This window comes from Takifugu flavidus, chromosome 17 (genome assembly GCF_003711565.1).
Source record: "Takifugu flavidus isolate HTHZ2018 chromosome 17, ASM371156v2, whole genome shotgun sequence".
In the NCBI taxonomy this organism is placed as follows: Eukaryota; Metazoa; Chordata; class Actinopteri; order Tetraodontiformes; family Tetraodontidae; genus Takifugu; species Takifugu flavidus.
The window spans coordinates 1,946,527-1,964,598 of record NC_079536.1 but is presented as its reverse complement, the minus strand read 5'-3'; the positions used below and the strand labels follow the sequence as shown (position 1 = coordinate 1,964,598).

The window sequence follows — 18,072 nt, the reverse complement described above, 5'->3', positions numbered from 1 at the left end:
ACGGGCGCTAAAATGCAAAGATTAAAACCGAGCTGCACACGGAGGGCTTCAGCGCCAGGATGAGCAGAATCCAGGGGATGGGGGGGCTGCGATTGATTAGAATTATTATAATTCTCAATTTTAATGACAAAAATGGAACAGAAGAAAAGTTCCCGCGGAGCTTCGGTGTTTAGAATTCTTCAAGGTCGAGGTGACGGCGGTCCAGAACTTCTCTTCAACGGTGGGTTTTCAGCTTTTAATATGCTGGTTAGAATGCAGCTTGGCTCCATACCGGCTGCTGCCTGCTCACTAAAGCAATATCTCTATTTAAATAATGTGGATAAATTGACCGTCATTTTTAATGTATGATATGAATACATTTGACAAACTCTCCTATGAGCCTGCAGCATGCTGCCTGACTGAAAATGGCAATATTACCCCCCCCCCCCCCCCCCCCCCCCCCTCCCATCTCAGAGCCGTGTGAGATGAATTCCAGCGTCTTATTTGCCACATTACTTTAAATCGCCCTCTGATACTCCGATCCTCAGTGATGGCTCTTTTATGGAAGCTGTCTGAAGAAATTAGCATTCGCCCAATTTTTCTATATTGAGAACAAGACCAAGTGAAACAGTGAATCAAAGTCGCTGCTGTTAGAAGCTAGCTGTCATAATTGGAGCGCGCCAGGGGTTCAGACGCACGTGTAGCTTCCGGTTTTACATGCTCTGACCTCTCCCTCCACCCAGCCCGGCTGTGGCGGGAGGTTTTCTGGGCGTCCGTGTTCCATAGTCTACATTTAATGTGCAAGGAAAAGCGCCATAAATCCCCAGAAGCGCTCATCAGTTCTCCGCGATGGCAGCTGGAATCACTCAGAAGATGAAAAAGCTGACACTTTTCTCTTTTTAGGGGGCGCGGAGTGGAAGCTATCTCGCTCCAGCTTCTTCAGACTTTGGGTTCATTTATCAAACGGGACCGTCTGCCGGAGCTCTGGGCGAGTGAGATATTCAACTGCACAGCCAGTTTCCCCCTCACTCTTAATCAGCCAACTCTCTGAGATGATGCTGGTCAAGGCTAAAATCTCCTCTTAATAACAGGAAAAGGTTAAACTGAGATTAGCTAATAAAGCTGTTGTTTGCTAATTAATGGACTGCAGATTCGCGGGTCTTAAGAGCGAGACGGGCTTGATTTTCCGATTGGATAAAAAATCTAACTATACTGAAGTGAAGCCAAATCTTAAAAAGTGAGTGTGTTTCTCGCCACAGAAGTGGTAATGTAAGTTATTCCTCCTCAGATAACCATCCCCGATCCATATTCAGAGCTGCTCTCTATTGATTGGGCGTGTTCCAGATAAGATGCGATGCTGAATTGCCCAAAGATAATACATTCCATGGATCACAGGAATGCAAATCCAATCAGATAACCCATGCAAATGTGTGCCAAAGTCATCTAAAAGCAAACGTATTTTATTTATTCAAAATTTGAATTTCCAGTTAGCATCCGCAGCATTAGCATTCCCCCCCCCCCCTCCCCCGTGATATCCGAAGTACTTTTCACAGAATAATTAAGGCCCTAATGTTTCCTCGGACCAATTACTGCCGCGCTCTCTCCTTCAAACACCATCGGAGGGTAACGCGGATTCCGAAACCCGCTCCTGCTCATCGGCTGTTGCGGAATAAGAACGCGTGGAGCCCTCCGCGGACCGCAGTTTGGTGCGGACCTTCTCGGGTCACCTCGGGTTAATGGGAAGGCCAAACTCTAATGACTCCAGCGTCGTTTAAAACCCGAACTGCGTGTTGCTGGTTGTGTGCATCACGTCGGGGTCGAGTCCTCCTTTGTGGAGGAGAGCAGATGATCTCCACAGCGAGCGGATTTAAGCCCCACTCCCCAAGCATCTGTTGTAGGTCTTTCTTCTACTAATCTACGCTCTGTACACTCGCACCTGGAGTACAAATCAGAGGGAGAACAGGCCAATCCAGGAATGCAGCCCTCTCGCGGCTCAGATCACCCGCCGGGCTCCCGAGCTGCCAGTTAGCGCTGTGCAGGACGCGCGCTTTGCATACCCGCGCTAGCAGCGGGCCGAGCCGGTTCATTAATTGATCGGCTGTTTGCCCCCCCGTGAGCGCTGAGGCTCAATATGACAGCTTCTGCGCACCATCCGCCGAGAACGCTCCGAGCCGTCCCTCAAGACCGCCGCCCTTGTTCATCTGCGATTGTTCTGCCTCGCTACAACTTTGGTCCTAATGAGACAGGAATCAGAAAACAAATTGGCCCGGTGCTGTTTGGAATAACTCGAATGTTGCCCGGCGGTCGGCGGGGCCCCTCGCCGACCGCCGCTCGACCGTGGCAAAGAGCTTAACGGGTCTGATCAGTTCCACGGGGGCCATTTCTTTGAAAACAAACCCAGCAGTGCCAGGAAGCAGGAGGTCGGCAAGGGAGGCTGGAGTTGACCTTGTTGACCTCTTACAAATGCCCCCAGATCTTGGGACCGTTTCCCCGAGGGAGGCGGAGGAAAGTAGCTCAGACTGAGGTCAGCCTGCTGCAGAAGTTCTTCCTTCACCCTCCCGGAGCCTGTGGCTCAGATCCTCTGATATTATGCAAATGAGATGTTACATAACATCTGATTACAATATCCGCATTTAAAAATACACACAGATAAGTAAAAACAAGCACAGGACTTGTTTTTTGGGGGAGGAATGTTACAAAACTTTATTTGATATTTGAGGACGTTGTTCCCAGCGCTAAGCTAATTAGCCGAGGAGGGTCTTTGTTCTCTACTTTGTTGCTGTGCACACGCTCGCAAGTCCTGTGTGGATCAAAGGAAGGAGGCAAATAACAAAATGGACGAGAAGAAAAAAAAAAGTTTGCATCAAAGGGCATCAGTGCGGAATAAGGACAGTTTCATAAGCACTTAATTGTTGCAGCCAGTGACTGTAACGGGGGTGTTTCATGGAGTCCTTCAGATGCTACAGAATTATGTTGCTGTAGGAGTCTCTCTCTCTCTCCTCTCTCTCCTCTCTCTCCTCCCTCTCCCTCTCTCTCTCTCTTCCTCTCTCTCTCTCCCTCCCTCCTCACACGAGGAGCAGAACTCTACGGTCCCTGAAGTCAACGCAGCACTTTTTTAGCCGCTACCATTAGCCTGCTCCTCAGACCTTCAGCAGGGGTCAGATGGGGGAACCTGTGGTCTGGGAAACTCGGAAACCCTGGAGGAGCAGAGCGGGGTGGATGTTCAATCCAGTCACGACATGCCCAAGCATGAAAGCCCCCCCCCCCCCGTGTGAAGCTCCAACCCCTTTTATACATCTGTTAAGGGCTGTCTGCATATGTGAGGCTTTTCCCTTCTTATCTACGGATGATGAACCCCATAATACTCTCCCTCCCTTCGTTTTTCAGTCTATCAGTAAAGTTACGGTGGGCAGAGTTTTCTATTTCTTCTGATTTTAGATGCTGGATTTAGATTTTCTGCCATCCTCTGAAAGGGAATAATTCCGAATCAAAGGAGGAAAGCAGAGTTTCTCGGTCTATTGTTGAAGCTGTAGGTGGGCCCACGTGGGCGCCCAAGCAGAGTTCTGTGAGAAGGAAACAGGATTAGAGGTGCAGGTTTTTATGTTGGGTTTTTTTTTGAGAAAATAAGTCAGAGAAAAAAGTCGGGACAAAATGTAAAAATGGTCCTAATAGGCCCCCTTTAAGAGACACAATGGAGCTGAGCTCTAACCTGCTCTTTCTGTTCTGACATTGGAATAATCCGGATGGTTTGGTGCTGGGGAGGCGACGTGGGGACATGGATGATGAAGTAAATCATCAATAATTGCATTGTGCTCCCCGAGACGTTGGGTTTAAGCTGTTGCTTGTCCCGGCTGCTCCATTTCCTCTTTCATGGCATCGACCTGTAAAAGTCTGTATTTTATTCACTATCTTGTCCGGCGGCGGTTTTAACCAACGTTTGAACCCGAACGCACTCACGCCAAAGATGTGAATAGAAGAACCGAGTGTTGACGCGGCGTCGATACCGATCCAACGTTAGCGCTTGAAAATGAACTTCCCCAAATAGTAAAAAAGTGGAGTCATTCATCTGTTTGTTTACTCCCTTCCAGTTGAGAACTAGTTCCTTTTTTATCGTCTATTCTTCCGCTTATTGCGAGAAAAGGAAAAGATGGATGACTGATCCAGACCGCGCCGGTCAGTCGCGTCACGTTCTCAGAGCTGCCCAAAAATAATAAAACTTTTCAAATATATGGTCCAGACTGGAGAGAGGTGTCCTGGTGGCGAAAACAAATCGATCCACGCAGCAGATGAATCCAATCCCAGCTCATCAGAGAGATCCCGCGGGAACGCCAGGCGCGCCTCAACGCCGGCCACCCATTACCACTCAATCCCTCCCAAATCCCGCCACATCCTAGCCGAGCTCGCTCCAAGCAGGGGAAGCGCTTCAGGACTTCCTGTCCAGCGATCCAACTTCGGCGAGAGTTGGAGAAACTCGATATCGCCACGGTTAGCTTTAGCACCGCACCAAACTTTCGATTCCGGGGGATTAAATGTGCAGTTTAGAGGATAAATGCTGAGAATTCGGACCAGATTCCCAAGGAATCAGATGGAAACGCAACCAAGGCACAGCCGATGGGGTGATTGGAATAATTCTTCTTCCTTTCACTTCCTGAACCGTCTGCAGGCCACGCCCACCTCAGCGTCCTGCCTCCAGCTCGTGACTTTGGGGACAACACCGAAATATTTTGGTGCCTAATATATAAATATAATTTTTTTTAAACGTCTTTTCCCACCACGCTGCCCAGTGGAGCCCCCGTCTGTGGAAACGTAATTGTGATCCCCAGATTTGATTTGGCTTTTGGGTATTTTGTGCCCTTCCTGATGCTGCCCTCTGCTCCCCGCCCGGCAATTAGCTGCGGCTGGCGCTTCTCTTCTGGCTGGACGGGAGCTCGCCGTCCTTCCCAAGGACATTGAAGCGTGGCTCCGTGTCCGGACCGTCAAATCCTCATAAAAGTTCAAATAAGCTGTAAAGAAAAATAGTCTGGTCGGCCATTTTGAGTCCAGCTGCGATGGCAGAAACGCTCCGGCCGCCTGATGAAAGCGGAGCGAACGCAGCTGTTCCCAGCTCTAACCTTTCAGTTCGCATCGCCCTGGGTCAAAGGTCACCCTCCGCACAGCCGGGGGATGCCGGGAGAAGATGCGCGGCAGACAAATTGAATGTGAATTAGAAGAGAAGCGGGTAACTTGGTGCTTGCAGAGCGTGACTGAACGAGGCTGAAGCGACGTGGAAACTTGTCAGAGCGAATTAGCCGTCGGTGTTGTTATTTCAAAGGGTTTCCCCGCTCGGGTGGAGACTGTTTGCGTCGTCGTTTTTAATTTGCTTTTCACTCTTAAAGGCCTTTGGTTCCACAAAGGCAATCGGAGGCTGCATCTGTACTCTGGCAGGAACAGGAAACACCATTTATCACAGAGTTAAATGCCATTTAAATAACAAAATAAGGTCCAAACGGAGAATTCTCTCGCGCCGTCTGCTAAATTTAGCAGCTTTTTATTTATCGTTTTATTCAAGGCGAACGTCAAGAGTGACCAGAGCCCCTCTGAATACTAACCGGGTGTTTAATGCACTCGCAGGGCCGTGATGAATGCATTTAATTAAACACAGCAGGAGCTTAAAATGCAGCGTGGACGGCCGCTGACATGTAATCTTCCCCATAAACTGGGAATAACTCGGGAGCTGAGGCCGCTTATTACAGCAGGGACGGCCACGTTGATTCAAGCGCTTTGGCTAACAAATGGGCTGTCACACAGCACAGCGCGCGGTAGGAGTGCAGCCCGTCCACACCAGGGACAGGAAGTGACCAGCGCACGTTTGTAGGCCGCACCCCCAGCGCCTGCGTTGGGATGAAAGGCGCCGCTCAAACGGAGGTGCAGGTGAGGAGCTGATTTCCTAAAGGTGACATTGCAAGTTGGCCGTTCGGAGATTTGAACCTGTGGCCATCTGGTAGAGGACAGTGGAAGCCCAGGGCCAAGGCCAGGGCGCCTGCTGTGAGGTAATGAGTGTTCGGCAGGACCGGGACCGTAAAGAACAATTGTTGCTTTTAATTAAAGAAGGCAGCATCATCAACAAAGAGGCAGCTTTTGTGATGTGCAGGGGCCCAAAGCTCTAACGGCAATATTAAAGCATAAAAGATTCATCTGAGTCAGAAGAAAAAGGGACGTTATTACCTCCGGAGACGTCGGACAGGCCTTCATATCTGCTGCAGACGCAGGTTTCATTAATGAAAACGGCGCGAGAAGCAGATGTTTCCCGCTTGAAGGCCGTGATTGGATGAGAAGGTCTCTGGGATGAGTTTGGTCCTCAGATCAAAGTTATTACGTCTCCACAGCTGAGGCAGCGTCTCCTGAGCTGGGACGTTTGCAGTTCTCCGTCCTTTCCTCTGTTTTTGTCCACATATTGAGATGGCGAGGGAGGAGGGGAGCTTCCTCCAAGGGCAGTAGTTCATTGTCCAGCTGTCCTTGGATCTCTGCCTCTCTGGACAAACGGGGAAAACGTGCAAACACTCCCAAAGACGTGTTGACATGCAGCATTTCATGGCCGTTGATCTTCTAAAGCTTCATTTTTAGCTGTTTGGACACAGAAGTGTAGCAGCAGAACTCCTGCCAGCATCTTCTACTATGGTGTCCAGACGTTCCGAGTCGGAGTCTCAGGAAAATGAAAACAACAGCGTTCCGGACCTGGAGGTTAGCGCCATTAGCGCCTCCACTCTGACCGCGAGAGCCTGCGACCATCTGAGCGGAACCAGACTTTTGGGTTCATTTATTGGCGCCTGATCGTTCTGTCGGATGCGGGGTTAAACGTATGGATTATGCAGGGGGGAGTCGGGAACGCTATGACTCTGCAGGAAAAAACTCTCGAAGCAACTTAATGCACGACTTCCGCCCGGAAATCTGCTTACCTGCGCATTTCTTTTGGATCGGATCAGCAGTTCTCGGCGGCGGCGGCGGCTGCTAAACCAACACGTGGGCGGCTTCTTGAAGAAAGTTCTGCCTGGCGCTGCGAGGATGGAACTGGAGATCGTTTCTCCGTGCGTCACCGCACCGGAAGCGTCGGAGACGAGGGCGGAGCGCTGTTGTTATTCCGCTCGCGCTCCCTCTTCTTCTGTTCATTTTCCATCTTCATTGATTGAAATATTGCGTACAGTCCAACATTCAGCGGCTCTATTGATCCGTGCAGTTTCCCAGCGAGGGAGGCGGGATGGGTTTTTTTTTTCCTTTCAGCCCGAAAGTGTGATGATTTTCCTGTTAGATGTATGTCGTGTTGATAAGCGTGTGGCAGGTGTGGAGGACATGAATAATCCATGAAGCACAGATGTATATCCCGCTGCTTGAAGTTGAGACGCCATTATTCAACTTCACTCCTTTTGTCAGAGCCGCTGCCTGTTTTTTTTCCTCTTTTTTTGGTTACAGTAGACGCAGTTGAAGAACACATCATTTTTCTATGATGATTCTCCGTTTGCCACGTTTATCGACTCGGGTGAAGCCGCGGAAGCATAAATCAAATAAGCTAGCTAGTTCTGGTTTATTCTGATGCCACCGTTATCACAAGGCAGCATTTTTTTTCTCTCGACTGACGGACTTTTAGGCAAAGAAATTTATGTTTGCAGTAAACATTTCAGGTGCATCGTCCTGTTTTCATTCGGAGTTTTAATAACCAGTCGGCTCACTGGAGTTGATCCTGGTCAACCAGCTAATCTGTCCGGTAAAATGATGCACCAGAGCACATTAAGTCTTGGTTAGCATCATATATGTGTCCAAATTAAGGAATAATAAAGGACTAATGTAAGAGTTCTGGGAAGCATGACTGTGTTTCTAAGTGTTTCTATGCTGCTATTACAGGCTATGCTAGCTTTCTGGCTAACACTGCTTTTTAAAGATGCACTTATTGTGATTACGACCAAATATGTTGATGGCTGATTATGAAGTGGACATGTGGAGCAACCACTGTGCTACCAACACAGGAAGTGAAGAAACGCAGGCTCTTTACATGGAACACAACTCTTAACAACTGTTTTTGCCTGTTTGTCATTACTGGCGTTAGCTCTTGTGTTGCTGCTGTTCTCTGTATTTGGTGGATATAAGATAAACTGGAGATTTATGAGCGCACGCTGCTGTTTTACCCTTTTCAAAAGGGGGAAAAAAGGTGCGAGGAGCTGAGAACAGCACAAAGCTCGTCAGCCTGGGGTCCTCCACTTTTTCCATTCGCATTTAATTGAAGCGGCGCGCGATCACCGGGGACGACTGTGGCTGCTTGGCAGACAAAAAGTTGTAGCCACAAATGATGGTTTTGTATCCGACTCGCTCCCACGAAGCACCGGGCCTTGAACGCTGCGGTTGCAATCACGTAAGCGCGGGGCTCTCTCCTGTAACGGAGGAGTAAAACAGGAAGATGGAGTCGTCGCTGGATAATCCACAGATCTGCAGAAAGTCAGAAAGTGATGAGGCGTCCTCACATCACAGACGCCACGCAGGCTTTTGAACGCAGCCCGGCTGCGAACCGTCTCCCTCAGGACCCCCTCTGACGGCTCCTGCTGTTTACTTCGACCTAAAATCCCGTCACACGAAGAGAAGAACCTGTGCTCCCCGTCACGTTCCCACAGGTTCCCTTAAAGGCCCGATGGAAGGACAGAGCGACCGAATCACGACGTGGTTTAAAACACGCGTCGGCGTTGATCTCTGATCCTCTAGAGTCGGGTTCAGGGTTAACGCAGACCCGTAGAGGCACTGCCGACATTCCCGTTTCCTCGCCGTCTCGGGCTAGCTTCAATTTGGGCGCTGTCATCCAGAAGGCATTAACCCGACGTCGTGACCTAGATTGCAAAATTGGATTTTTAACGCAAGATTATCACACGGCCACCCTCCTCCCGTGATTCCAACGCGATGGCAAAACTAATGAACGTGTGGGTGACGACTGTAATGAGGAGACGTCTGCGGAATAAAATCCATAAAGTTCCCCCGGACGTGAACTTATGGAACCAGCCTCCTTGGGTTCCGTTGCTAATCTATGCTAACTATGCTAACCAGGGAGCCACAGCTGGTCCAAACATGTCTTCAAAACTCCCACAAAGCTGCTGAAAGCTCAATTATTCACACCACCCCCAAATAAATATGGACTCCAACACTCTGCTGACAACCGCTGACCCGAGCGCTCACACTCGCTCCTCCGGTTCTCCGTCGCCGGTTCTCCGTCCGCCCCGCCGTCCCCTCAGGCCCGTGTCTTGTTTACTCCCCGGAGTTTGTGATTTCTGTCCACACCTTCTTTCCTTTTATTTGTTGCCCGGCTCTCGCCTCCTTTCGCTCTGTTCTGGGAGAGGAGGGGGGAGAAAAAAAACAATAACTTAGCTGTAATTTCCGCGCAGGAAGCTTGCTGGGAGAGTGATGTAGGTTTTCTTGTGCCGTAGCTGTCAGACACATCCGTCAGTGGCAGGACAGCTTTAGGAAGAATATTTGTCAAAGGAACGCCAGAGCCGGGCCTGGAGAAGCTCATGCAGTCCGTGAATGCTCTGAAACAGGATTCAGAAATGTTGTAAAGGTTTAATTCATGCGGATTGACTCTGCGTGGGTGAAGCGCTTCCGTCCTCTGAGAAGAACAGACCGTGTCTTCTGGATCCAGGAAGAGAATACACGCGCTGTTCCAGGAGGGATGAGGAGCCCCCACACTCTCGTCCATCCTCAGGAAAATTGCCTTTGCGCTCCGATGCCAAGAACGGAGCTCAGCAGCCCCGTATTGTCTCTCCTCTTTGAGTGTTTGGGGGAGCGGAAGCGAGCGAGGACGAACTTTTCCATCAAGGAGAAGAACACACGCAGTCGTAGCCGGTGATTGGTGGCTAGGGTCTAAAGGGTTCGGTTCGGGGTTGGGTCTGAGAGGGTTCTGGTAGCTCCTGACGCCGAGGCCAGTTGGAAGATTCCTCCTCTGTGATGCCTCCCGTCGAATTCTCCCCTATGTTCTTTTCGCGCCTCCTCCGGACCCCTTTGATGAACGGGCTTTGTTCATGAAGCACGTTTCCACTGAGCTTATTCACGTCCACATTCAGGTGCGAGCGGCAGAGGTGAGCGCACAAGCGGCCACCTGCTTAGGAAAAGTATTCCTGCATCAGTAAAGGGCAGGAAGGAGCAATTTCAGGTTCAGTTTGGCATCCAAGAACGCCACCACGTCCACGGTCACAGCAGATGAGAGTTAGCGTTAGCTTGAACAAAACCTGAGTCCACGCTTGTCGTTTTAATTTTATTGTCCAACCCAGAGGTGAATCCGAATAAAAGCTATTCCACTCTTCCGGCCTGTCTTCGTCCTCCCAACCTTTTTTTCCCCGTTCTGGCTGGAATTGGCCGGGCTTTTAAACCCATCAAAGGCTTCTTGGTGGCAACTGCACGGCGTGTATCTGAGCGCTCATCAGAACACCGTGCTGCCAGAGACGCCACCCTCCAAGAGCTAATCCGGACCCCAGAGGTGGTGTTCCATCCAAACTAATTATGCTGTACAGCCACATGAGCTGGACCACGGGAAGACCTCTCAACCCCATCCTCTCGTACTCCCGCTGGCACAAAGTACGACCTCATCCGGGCGTCCATCACAATAGGATCGCTCTGAGTTGTTCAGGTTGGAGTTCTATGCAGAGCGGAGGGCGAGCAGGATCAGGGCGATGTCGGCGGGGGGATGGGGGGGGGGGGGGGGACTTCACCGTTCCTGGGCCAGCAAATATATCAAGAGGCTTTCAGTTTGTGTTCTGCTGCAGGAGGAAATAGCCACCGCGGGGCTCGGAGGCCTTCTCTTGATCCTTTGGTGATACCGGGGATTTACGGGGACTCTGGTGATTAGCCAGAGGGGAAATGGGAAAACAGGGCAATCACTGCCAGCAGTTTGACTTCAGAGGAACATGGAGGCACACACACACACACACACACACACACACACACACACACACACACACACACACACACACACACACACACACACACACGCGTGCTGGTCAAACCAAAAGTAAGTTTATTTGTGCCAGGCTTGGATGGAAAGAAGTGTTGAATCGTATGTTCACTGTGGAACTGCGCTGCTCCGCGTCCATCACACCAGCACATGAATATGCATCTTCTCCCGACCTTGAAAATCAGCATGTTGACCGAATCTTCCCTCCTGGATACTGAAAAGGACTGAAAACTCCCACGAGCCGCGACTAGCCTTGCCAATGAAAGGCTGATGACACACTGTTTCCAAAGCGTAACCTTGTTTGACGACTTCGGCTTGCCGTAGTGTAGGTGTGTGTTGGGAAGGGGTGTGTGTGTGTGTGTGTGTGTGTGTGGAGGCGGGGAAGTTACTGTTCAAAAGGACCAACCTTGGTCCGATTTTGGTGAGCCCAGGGTTGATTCCTGCGTAAACACAAATCTCCCCCATTTGATATTTATGATTTTTTTATTTTTTTTAGAAAATTCTGGCTGGATTTTATGAATTTTATTTTGCTAAAAAAAAACAAAACCCCAATTACAGAGATATTTCTGAGGGGCCGGTCTCCCAGAAGCTCTCCCACTGCTTGTGCTCCCCCACACGGAGCTGCCGGGGTTGCGAAAAGCAATTAAAGGCGCCACCTGTTTCTATATTCTGTCGGCCTTCGCTGCTGGGTAATTGGAAACTCTCTATTGGTTCTGGTGTTGGACCTCATCTGCGGCTGATATTTCCCACAGATGCCCCAAAAGGTTTAGAATGAGACAAAACGCCGACCTTTTACACCCCTGTTTTCCCTTTCAGCCACCGCTAGCTAGCAGATCCGCGTTTCGACCTCCTCTGGGCTTCGTTACGTTTTTAATAAACGTCCGCCAGCCGCTGACGCGCGCGCACGTGTGAATACTGTATCGCTTCAATCACTCATCAGATCGTCTCCACAGACTCGTTTCAATTTGCCAGCATGGAATCCTCCAACGCTAAAGGTGTTCTCTTAAAACCCATTCACGGAGCTGCTGAAAGCAACGTCTGAAAGAGCGGAGAGCCCTCCAGCGCTAAGAGAAAAGACAGCGCCGACCTTGTAGTCGGTGATAATCAGTTCAGATAAATGCTGCTTCTGGAGCTACGCCGGGTTCCCCATTCAACAGGTGATGCCACCATTAGCGCGAGAGTTTTCCTGTGTTTTGAGGGCGGCCCTTTACTTTCCTCTTGAGTGGCGCCGATCCAGGCGTGCTTTCAGATGGATCTAAGCGATTTACAGCGCAGCATTTCTGTGGTACCCAGCTGTCCGTTACCCGTTTCAGTAAACACACACACACACACCACACACACACACACACACACACACACACACAGGTCTAACATTTCCAGTCTCCAGGAAAAAGGGGATCACTTTTAAGAGTCCTCGGGTCCAGACTCGTGCGGTATCCACGATGAATCCAGGTGTCACCAAATTAGGGTTGAAAACCGTAGGGAAGTGACACAAATTGTCACTTGTGTTAGCAGGATGTGGACACATCGGCGTAGAATGCAGGGGCCCTCTAAAGAGGACGGATTCTCCTTCGGAAGGGTTTTAATGATTCCTTTTTTTCCGTAGGAAGGGAAGGATCAGCCGGCCGCGACGTTGCTGCCGGCTGTTTCACAAAGATCTTGCATTGTCGTTTCGTCACACCAGAACGAGTCACGCCGCCGTTGACAGCGCAATCATTACCATCTTCTTCCTCTTCCCATCAGGAAATTGAGCCCTTTTTCTTGCACTTTCAACTGGAAATGACTCCTGATGGGGAGTGAACGCTGGCTTTGGCTTCATCTCATTTCTCTTTGAGCCAGGCACAGCAGGCCTCCAATATACAGCTAATATGGAGCCGCTCGTCTTCTCAGAGGCTGTCAGCTGCCGAACGCTCTGACACAACACACACGCACGTGCACACGCACGGAGGGACGGCATAAATTAACCCCGAGTGTGAGATCTCTCGCCACAGAACAGCTTTGTCGTGTTGCTGGTTGTGTTTTTCCCCAACTTTCGCTCCAGGTTTTACTTGCTAACCTCTGACTGACCATCAACATGCTGCTTTGATGGTCCTTCCATCCTGTGAAGGTCTCGGGAACCTTCATTCTTAAAGCTCGACTGGAGACACGAAGCCCTGGCACAGCCTGAGAGCTCTTAGCAGTCACGTGGAGAGCAGAAGGAGCCTGCTTGGACGTTAGCTTCTCCTCTGGCCTCCATCAGCTGCTCTGCTGAGGTGTTTCTTCTACGAGGTGTTAAAAACCTGATAATTATCAGTCGCACCAAAGACCTTGCAACTCTTCACTGGTCCTGCTGGAAGTGTTGGGCACACTGGGACCACAAATGTCCTTGTTCCAGGAGTTCCACGGAAGCGATTGGATCTGCTTCCTCAGATGGACCAGACAGGTCCTGCAGAGAACTTTTGCTTCGCTTCATATAAAACCAGTTCTGACTGGTTCTCTGGCAGCACCTCTCTCGACAGAGGTCAGGTTGGGCTCTCTAGCTGTGATGTTCTCGCCATGCTGGACAGCAGGTCGGTCGCGACGTGTCTCTGCCGAGACTCGGCTGCACCTCCGTCACCATGGCAACCTTTTGAAGGGCTTCTGGCCTCACCCGTCTAATTAGCGCATTGTTAAGGTGCTGCAGGTTGTTTCCCAGCCGTCACCAACATTCAGTTAAAATGGCCTGCATTAATTTTGCTACGTCTCTGTGGAGGTGAAGCACGCCGGCAGAGGTCAGTGGGAACTGGCGCTTCCGCTCTCATCCACGCTGCAGCCGTGCTGCTCAGCTTCCACTCCGAATAGGCGGCGTCTGTTAAAGTCTCGTTAGCTTCATCTAATGCAAACAGCTTCCTGCAGCACAAAACTGTGTTCATTTGTTGTGAGCTAACAAGGAGAGCCGGAATAAAGCGACTTAACACCCCAGACTCTGCAAAATCCTTTCACACAGTCAGCTTCTCCTTTGATTTTTAGTTTCTCAAGCTTTGCTTTAATCTCAATTTGGTGTTGTGTTTTTGCAAGGTGAGCTGATTAAAGCGTGTCGCCGTAGCGATTATTCTGATGTTTTCTACATATCAGCTACCAGAATACGCATTTTACTAGCAAAGTGAGGACATTCTGGGTGGTCCTCGCAGCTTTTAAAGGCCTATTTTAAGGTTAAAGTTGGGTTTAGGTTAGGGTCAGGGGGTCAGTTGGCATGGTTAGGGTTATGGTCAGGAGCTGGAGAATGCTTCAGTCCTCATAAAGATAGAAGGACAAGGAACTGTGTGTCTGACTCTCTCCATCTCTTTAATTATGCAGATGAAAGAGACTCTGAGACAGTTTTTCCCTTTGTAGTAATTGATCCCTCCACCTGAGGGCAGTACCTTCCAATCTAATATCACATAAATATGTCCCTCATCTTGACTTCAATTAAAATATCAAACCGGTTTAAAGTGCAGAACGGCTCCCCCAGGGTCTGGAAACAGTCACACTTTGTTTTTTCCGGCTCCGTTCCCGCCGGTCGGCGAGGGTAACGGAAGCTCAAGCGGCGGCGGCCATGACCTCTCAGGTCTCCGGCTGACAAGGTCACTGTGGTCTGTCCGATTCGCTCATCAGCCCAACATCTTAGCAACGTCCTCCCGTTCCGCTGCTTCGCTGGCGCCACAAACGCCGCTGGATCGCTGTTCATTTCCCTCCTCCTCAGAAACAATTACATTCTTCTCCACACAATTCAATCATTCCCTGCATTCGGGAACGCTGGCCCAGGGCCTCGTTCGCCTCCTCCTCCCCATCCACAGACGGCGCTTCGGCTGCTGACGCGCACGCCTCCCAACGCCGGATCACGAAGTATCGCTCGTACGAGAAATGAAGTGACAATTTAATTTCGTCTCCACTCCGGTTGTGATTTACAGTCACGTACGGCCGACCTGAATCCGCTCTTCCTGTTGGTGTGCTGGGGGAAATTCGACATAATGCAATTATTTCAGCTGATCCGGGGGCGTCGGAGCTGCCGGACAGTTTGATGTCAGAGATAAATTAATGAAGCCTCCGATTTGTGTCTCTGTGCTGACAGAGTCTCAGTGAAATGAAGGCAGCTGAAGCAAAGAGGATTTCTGAAAGCTTTTCTCCTCATATGGTTCCTTGACCCGATAACCCGTCTCTTTATTGACGAATGGCTGTTTAGCTTCAGATATCAGCCGGACTGGATTTACTGGATCGGAACTTCGAGTTCATTTCCTGTCGCTTTTTTGCGCGTTCTTCAAATTAATTGTAAAGAAATTTGCCGTGTTTGATCGTCAGCTAACCGGATTAAATGCTGGAGCAGCTCCGTTAATACGTCTGATAACAGCAGCAGATTCCACCCATACTGGGCTCCGGTTAGCCGGCTGGGATTGTTATCGGGAGATTAATATTCTGTGGTTTAATTGTTCAGAGGTGTGATTCCAAGTCCAAGCTAAATCGATCCCAGCAGCTCAGTATGAGCGCTTGGATCTTAGGAAGACGATGTGTTTTTGACACGTCAAGGCTCAATATTTCGGAATATTTGTGCCCTCTCTTGCACCATGAATTCCTCCCTGTTTTTGTTGCCGCTCCTGTAAAATGAGATTTAGCCTGAGCGTTCCCGGAGCCTTGGCCGGGGAAGAGTCGGACCACCTTGTCCAGCTCGTTCAAAGGCAAACACAGACGTGTCCAGATGCTCCGCGTTCCCGTGGCGCCCAGCAAGGTGCGGAGCGTCAGCTGTCGGCGTTGCTGAATCTCCAGCCATCCCAGAATAACCACATATGTTATCTGTTGTCAGAATTAATGGATCCACTTAATTAATTCTCACCAAGAGTCGACGCTTGAAAGGGCAGTGAAGTTGTAAAAGAGCGGCTGTTCGGCTCTGGCACCCATCATTCCGGATGTTTCCTCTTTTTGTTGAATTTATTATTCTTTTACTTCTTCTGGGGACCCGGCTCTGGCCCGCCCCTCTGTCTGGGGGACAGAAGCTGGAGCTCCACCTCCCCGTTTGATATTTGCCGCTCCTCTCGGACCCGATGAGAACAAGTTTTAGCGTTGAGGAATTATCGGTGTCATCATCAGTGGGATGAAGAGCGGGACGTGTTTGGAGGATGACTCTCCCTCCTCCTGGTGCCAATTACGCCCACACAAACAAGCTGCTTGGTCAAAGCTGAGTTTTGACACAGTTTATCTTTATTTTCACGCTGATTCCAGGCTTCCGTCCCTGCTGGCGGCGTTTGGCCGGAGCACGTTGGTCAGTACAGGCGTGTCTTCAAAAAAAAAAGAACACATTTTCACTAGAAAGAGACCATTTGTGCTTTTAATGCACCCGCAGGACATTTTTCTGGTGCTAGCTCCCCCTACTGGCTGGAGTAGACATGGCACAGGTAGCTAAACACAAACCCGATGTTTCCAGAAGCACATGTAGCATGTATCCTACACTCATTTATTGACAGAGTTACATCAAATCTGTGCTATTTTGTCATTACAGTATTCTTTAGGATTTGTGGATTAAGTCCAAGAATAAGAATAAAAATAGTTGCTCTGGGGAGAAGCTCGTTGGAAACAAGATGAAAATGAGGATCTCGCTAACAAAGTGGAACACTTTAATAACTTGGTATCCCCCATTCCAGTAGTGCCGGATTTTAATCTCAGGAAAGCATCTTTAAATCCACCGGCTCATAAAGCGAAACACAAGAATAAATACAGCAACGAGGTGCAGTAAAGAGCAATAAAGTGGCCGAGCGGTGCGCCTGGGCCAGATGTTAAGGTGTGAAAATGTGGAATAACCCAGCAGATGGAAGGTGCGACACCACAAGGGAGCCTCACAGTTCCAGCACCAAAGATTCTCCCCCGATCCTCAGTGATTTGTCAGGATATATTTATATATTTATTTACCTTCTCCTGGACATGCCACATTAATGTGTCTAACATTACTTGGGCTTTAATCCTAAATAAATCAAACTATATGTTAATGAAGAGGGATTTTAATTAGAGCCCAAATGTTAGCTGATAACATCAGTGAGCAGCTACGCACGTGCGCTTTATCACTGCCAAAGACTGGCTGTAATCAAAAGATTCCAAAACATTTTACACAAAATGTTATGTTCACTTCCTCTTCATAAGACTATAGAAACTATACAGTCCAGTACGTGCATCTCCATTTACAAGCAAATAGATGGATACGTTTTAATTGACTTCATCCCTTTGTGGTTAGCGTACTCTGGAATTCGACACGCTAATCAAAGCTATTAATAAAAATCCCGACTTCCCTCCATGCTAATGCGGCTCTGCTCTTACGGGAGTGGTCTTTTCCAGGATTACCACTGTTTGCATCCCCCGGGTGTTAAGTGATTGAATGGTTGGGTGACCATAAAAATGTGTAAATACCACGGCCACCTTGAACTGACTGAGACTATTCTTACGGGAATTTGATGTGAGGCTTGTGACAGCTTATTCCTGCTCTTTTCACCACATGAGACTGGTGCTGGAGAGACTGCTGCAAGAGACTGGAGTCACCTTCACAGCTCTCTGCTACTACCGCCACATATTGTTTGCCGTCTTTTTTTAGGTCAGATATGAATCTGAATATTCTATTTAATCTGTGGCAGTAATATTAGGCAGCACTGGGAAAGTGAAAAACAGGATTATTTAGTGGCACACGAGCATCACAACACAAGACAACAGCCAGTCATATACATGTCTGGGCGTGAACGGCACCTTTGTTAGCATCATTGTTACGCCGATTCGTCAGTTTCAGGCTTGACCAAACTCCACCATGCATCACTCTGGTAGTAGTTAGCTGGCTGTGATGTCATCATTCACGCTTACATTACTGGACGCACGCCAGACCACCAGGGCACGTTTACAGAGTCCAGTAGCCTAGCTTGCTCAAGGACACTTGAGCTTCAGGGATGAAGTGAACAGTTATTTTCTGGACTTCGGCAGCAGACATGAGGAAGGTTGTCTGAGCTGACCTGAGGGAGTTGTCCGTTTGTCTCCGTGTCGCCGTCATCTGTGGGGACTCTGTCCTGCTCCTCTGCTGTAGTCAGGGAAATGGTGACAGATGTGACATTTACTTATGGTGACAGTAACACAGGAAGAGGGAAAACCAACACGTTCAAATGGGTTCAAATACA

At 49.4% G+C, this 18,072-nt stretch overlaps 1 long non-coding RNA gene across 1 annotated transcript in view; it reads left to right on the top strand.

Annotated features, from left to right (window-relative positions):
• Window positions 1-13,870, top strand: part of LOC130513774 (uncharacterized) — a 175,082-nt gene extending 161,212 nt beyond the window's left edge. Inside the window, exon 4 of the long non-coding RNA XR_008946826.1 lies at window positions 12,543-13,870. This is a non-coding gene — a long non-coding RNA (uncharacterized LOC130513774). The remainder of the gene's footprint in view (window positions 1-12,542) is intronic.
• Window positions 13,871-18,072: the final 4,202 nt, after the last annotated feature.